The 6,000-nt window shown below is 32.8% G+C and overlaps 1 protein-coding gene across 1 annotated transcript in view; it reads left to right on the top strand.

Moving 5' to 3' along the window:
• Nucleotides 1–882: 882 nt before the first annotated feature.
• Nucleotides 883–6,000, top strand: part of LOC150078163 (uncharacterized) — a 333,303-nt gene continuing 328,185 nt past the window's right edge. The window contains exon 1 of the mRNA XM_090385417.1: nucleotides 883–1,271. The gene's annotated coding sequence lies outside the window, so the exon portion shown is untranslated. The remainder of the gene's footprint in view (nucleotides 1,272–6,000) is intronic.

Raw genomic sequence — 6,000 nt, 5'->3', positions numbered from 1 at the left:
CGATAGATGCAAAATTTTTAGAGTCACGGTGGCACAATATGAGATGTTTAAATGCATTTCATCCAGGTTTTTCACCTCCCCCTCTTTAAACCAGTATACAATAAAGCATAGCGAAATATTTCAGATATAAATATTTAAATTCGTACTCAGCAAGTTCCCCGTGAAAGTTTCAAGGATTTCGGTATTATTTTGGTACTGTATTTAATAATATTTAAAATGTAAATATCTTTGGTTACTTCTAAGCAAAAGCACTTATCTTTGAGAATTAATAATTAAAATGAATTATATAGGAAATACCAAGAAATTTATAATTATTAGTCGTTTCGACATTTATTAATTAATAAATAATATTAATATATCGATTTATTACAGTTTATGTTCTATTAAAATATGTTATATTAAAAAGTTTTTTATGATTGGAAAAAATGCCCGTAATTCTTGGTTACTTCAATCAAATGTCACTGGAAACTAAAAAGGTTACGGTAAAAATAAACAAAGTTACTCTACTCTCGGCAGTTTATTTTGTGTATATTTTATTTTTTTATTTTGTGTTTTATATTAAAAAATACCATAATAAGCTGTTTTATTTTCCCGTGATCTTTGATTGAGTACAGCCATGAATTATGGAAATTTCAATAATGTGATTATTAAACTTTTGGTAGTTTTAAATAACTTCCGAGTTCCATCACGCAATTTAGATGCTTGTTGCGTCCTCTTGTGGCAGAATTTAATTCGCACAGCCATCAAGCAAACTTTTCTCGTCGTGCGCAGTCTGTTCTCGTAGTCTTGCATTAGGCTGTGTGCAGCAATGTTTGCTGTGTGTTTATTGTGTACTGGTTATTGTGTTTGTCTGAAGTGCTTTTTCATTACTAAATAGTTATTAGTTTTCTTTCACTTTGTGCAAACGCGTTATGGCGTCATATTATTCACATTCTGCTTATAAATATGTGATATTTCGCTAATTTTACAGTGAAGATCAACCTTTCGTTTTATACAGTCGGCGTCGGTATTTGGTGTAAACTCAACCGGGACATTTCGAGCTTTAACGCCCTTGAGGAAAAGGAGGGCTGGCGTATCTAAGTGTCTCAGGGGCGAATAAGTTTAAAATATGGTCACTCTTCACAGCACTTTTGTAACTTAAACTCCCGAGACAAAGGCAACATCGATGAAGTGTTGTTTTATCTTTTGTGAGATATACTTTTAGAATGAACCCAAGATAATAGTAAACAAGACATTTTGCGTCAGAAGGTTCAATAACTGATTAATTAGTGGTAAGTACATTTTTTTTGTTGCTCAGAATTAAAACTTAAGGTTAAATTAAATTTAACTTCAAAAAGCTTAATTAGTTACCCCGAACAATCTAATTAACATTTTTCTAGGCAGGATTGATTAAAATCTTTGTTTCTTGTGCCTTAAGTTCAATGATTGATTCTCTCCCCTCCCACTTCCCCAACTAATGTCACATGCATTATTTAGGGGACTAATTTAGATTAATTATACTGAGAATTTAATCATAGCATACTAGCAGGTAGTATTTTTAAATTTATCAAAATAATTTGAATTTAAAAATTCAAATTGTTTTAATAAATAAGTTGAATTTTTTATTAGATCTTTCCATGCCATATTTACTGCAAAGCGGCTAGTATGCCTATGTCTGCTGTATTTTGAAAAGTGTGACAGAAGAGTGAATAAGAAAATAAAATATTAAAAAAAATCTCTTATTTAGAGAGATCTATGTTATAAAAGCACAAGCTGCTAATAATAACTAGTCGAAATCGTAAGTACTTTTATCTATTCTGTTTATTTAAGCATTTCTTTTTAAAGCATGGCTAGCCTGAATCATTGATAAATAACGGTAGTCTTGTTATTATTGTTATTATTATTAGCCATATGGTGCAAGGAAGCCTGAGGCTTATACTGCACCAGCCAAAAAAAAAAAAAAAAAAAAAATCCTGAGTTACCATGAGAGAGAGAGAGAGAGAGAGAGAGAGAGAGAGAGAGAGAGAGAGAGTGAGTGTGTGTCAGAAGTAGAAAGGAATCACCAAGAAAGATGTTTAACCATGTTTAACTACCCATACTCACAAGATATCCTGGAGTTATGAAATACAGTATATATCTAAATAAGAAGTGATTTGTAATAATAAATTCAAGCACTATCAGCGCTAAGGAATGTGGGTAAGGAAGAATTATATTTTCTTTTCTCATCGAAAATTCTAAGACGATGAATCACGCATCTATAACATTCAGTATTTTTTTTTTTTATGAGAAATTCTAAAGAATAAATTTGTGGACTTTCCATTTTCACGCTGTTATGTTTTCATCCACCTGCCAGTAATTTTCTGCCCAAAGTCTTTAAATGCCCAAAAGATTATCTCAAAAGTCACGCTTAGAAGAAAATCGTGACTGAAAATCCTGGATATTCATTAGTCAAGGATGCAGTGTCTGGAAGTCAGTGACGTATCCTTACTCTTAAATTCACTTATAGCACATAATGATCACAACCATCCATGTAATAGCTAGATTTATTACGTTAGTTTAGCAGTTTGCAATTGCAGCTGCAGCAAATTTTTAAACTTTCACTGAAACATTTATTTAGTAAACATCTTAAAAACTAGTTTCGGTGGAAGGTTAATAAGTGAGTGAATTTGTATTTTATTTATTCTTCGTCCGTTTTCTAAGCAGCAGACGAACTTTTAGACGCGTTCGCATATGCGTAAATCGCCTGTTGATTTACTGTCAAATGATATTCGACTCGTTTTCCTTTCGCTTCTGAAGTTTCCTGAGTAATGGTTATGTTAATGGATAAACTAATAGAAATGGTTTTGAATATAATAGTGAATAAATAATTTGAGAGTAGGCCTACACAAGTCTACTACAATATTTTTTTTTTGTTTTGTTTTTCATTTTATACTCCGATAAAGCTGCAGCGTGACCGGAATTTCTTGACTATTAACGTACTTTTTAAAAATTTAAAATAACATATAATGCACATCGCTGATAACGTAATTTTTATATAAGTAAATTTATAAATTTTTATTAAAATGAATTTCTAAAATTAATTAAAAGCTAGGTGTAATCAATTCTGACTTTTAGCCTCACGAATTAAATCAGAAGAAAATTAAATCTTGGGAAAGGGAGAGCTTGCAAACTCACTTTGTTTGAATGAAGGAACACTATTAAGCCGAGTGGGGTTGGACATTTCCCCGAGGAATATCTTTAATCAGAACCTTGCTCCTAGTATTGTACAGTATTTTCCTTTGCAGACTGGTGTTTCTCTCAGAGATTATTGTATTTTTTGATATGGCTACCAAAGATCTCAGATGATAGGTAGCAGTAAGTTAAAGATCTTAATAATCTTTTCTTAAAGTGCTGTCTTGTTTTGAGTAATTTCCTGACTATGACGCGTTTTTTTAGGATTTTTTTTTTATTACTACTCTTTACAATCAGTTTTCTTAACTTCATCCCACGTTTCTTTCATTGGAATTATTTTTCATGGAATCCCTTTATTTTCTGTGTCTCTAACTTTAAAACCTGTGTATACAAGTTTATCCAATGAAAATGTAACCCAGTTGGAATAATCCAATCAAAATGCAATCTGGTTTGCAACACAAGAAAAAATGAACACAGAATTTAAAAATCTGTTACAGAATGTTGCTGAAGTGCAAGCCTTGCTCGAGTAGATATTCTTCACTATTTTTAGTGTGCGTGTGTGGTGCATTTCTGCGAAGAATGTTTCCTCGACGTTCCGAATGTAGTTCGCAACATTTATTTACAGCTGTTTTCAACGGTTATTAACTACTGAATATCACTTAGCACTGACAAAATAAGCACAAGTTCTTGGGTAAAAATAATTATACACTGCACCAATAAGTGTTGTTTGCACCTGAAATACCACTGCCGTCACAACGTAACTTCCTTCTTTCACCCTAAAAATTACAGGCAGTTCTCGCTTTACGAGTTCTTGGGTTTGCGAGTTTTTTCCCCAAGTATCAAGTATCAACAAAATCGAAAATATGAACATTAATTGCAAAAAAAAAAAAAAAAAATGAATGTTAAACATTCATAAATACCGTATTTCAAACCACGTGCGTAGCTATACAATACAGTGTACCCAGCTTTACTAGATTAATCCGTTCCATAGACACCATCGTATCGTTAAAATATGGTAATGAGAACCCAATAACACATTGTTTTTGGTAATTCGTGTCAAGATCTCGGAAGTTGAAATTTTCGCTCTATAAGTAAGCTATTTATCTCTCTAAAATGTCATTTTTAAGGTCACTAGCGTGACCTTAAAATCTTAAAAGTTCGTGAGCATGGTTTGTAAATTGTATTAGTTACCAATTCAAATCATTAAAATGCACTACACTTTCATCTCCTTATCATATGTTCCGTTATAAGAATCAATTTTAAACGTCTTCGTGATATTTTTCTAAAGCACATATCTGGAGGTCACGACCATAAAACAGTAAAAACAATTTGCACTTTCCGGTTTATTTGGCTTTTCTTTTAATGCAATTCATTATAAACGGGTAGTAAACTCGATCTTCTTGCATTTGCGAAAATACCAATAGCTGGAATTGTGTGTGTTTTTTTACGTTATTATGATGAAATGTGTTTCCCCTTTACTGAAATCTTCAATCGTATAAAAAAATAAATACATTTTCAGAATCTTCTCTTCATTCCTTTTTTTAAGCTTCGTAAACTTGTTACTCCACGTGAATCATGTTAGTTGCAATTTGTGTGTGCCGTTAAAATATGCTTATGCATGCAATCGTGAAATTTATAATTAAAAGAGAAGATTATCTTGGAAACAAATGCCCCTTGAAACATTTCTGATGAAGACGACTCTTTGTGCAACAAACCAACGAGTGCCGAGCCAATAATGAGTGATCAACGAGTGTGCATTTAGTCGTGATGATGAAGAATAAACATTCTTTAACATTTGTAAGTCGTAAATAACTTCTCTATTATTATAATTTGCTTGATTTTTCAGGCTACGTTTTCATTTCTTTGGATAAATCAATCATTGTTTAAACATAAACTAATTAGCTAACTAATTTCATTGTTGAGAACGTAACCCCTATTTTTAACCTTATGTCTATGTGAAATAAATTTCCGCTTTACGAGTTTTCGCTTTACGAGCGCGTGCCAGGAACGAATTAACTCGTAAAATCGAGAACTACCTGTATCTCACTCCATATCGGATAATTTCATCTTCTTTGTTGCCATAGTTACCTCGGCACACACCGTTGACTAATGGGTTATGCGATAAACGGAAATTTATCGCATTTTGCAAAAATATTTTTTATGCTTTTAATCCCTTCCCCTCCGAATCGATTTTTTTCATACGTTTATGTGTGCATGTGAAGCTCACATGCTGAATCCTGAGATTAGACTTGGACAGCTGCGGAACCAGGTTTTTAGGGTTTTTTTTTTTTTTTTATCTTCCTCTTTTGGGGAAGAGCGGAAGCACAAAAAAAATATACGCGGGGAAACAGTTCGAGCAGAGCTGGGATGAGGATTTTTCTCTCCCTCCCCGAGGTAGGCTGTTCAGAAACGCCCCTCTTTCCATCCTTCTCAACTAGCTTATAATATATTATATATACTTGTGTTCATCTGATATAGTTAGTTGAATTATTTAATATACGATATACTGTAATCTGTTCATGCTGGTGTAGCTAGTTATCAGAGCCTTCGTTTTAAGTTGCTGCATCTTCATCCTGGCTCTGAGTTCATGTGTGTAATAAAAGCTATTTTACAAGGGAGGGACAGACTTAATTTGGGATATGCAGGGGTTTATCCATAGCGGCCCCCCCCAACGATTTAGAGTTATATACTATTTCTGATTATATTCACAGTTATTTATTTCCACCACTTTTATATGTAAATCAGATCTAGATAATAAAACAAGCTCCTACGTATATGATGTTTGGAAAGGCATGCTCTGTTTAGGTTTTGTAATTGCTATCACGTATTTTCTAGATAAGGTAGTAGTAA

The sequence above is a fragment of the Mastigoproctus giganteus genome, chromosome 11 (assembly GCF_048544385.1).
Source record: "Mastigoproctus giganteus isolate SK-2022 chromosome 11, ASM4854438v1, whole genome shotgun sequence".
In the NCBI taxonomy this organism is placed as follows: domain Eukaryota; kingdom Metazoa; phylum Arthropoda; class Arachnida; order Uropygi; family Thelyphonidae; genus Mastigoproctus; species Mastigoproctus giganteus.
The sequence above is the reverse complement of the archived record's forward strand: the minus strand, read 5'-3'. Positions and strand labels throughout refer to the sequence as shown.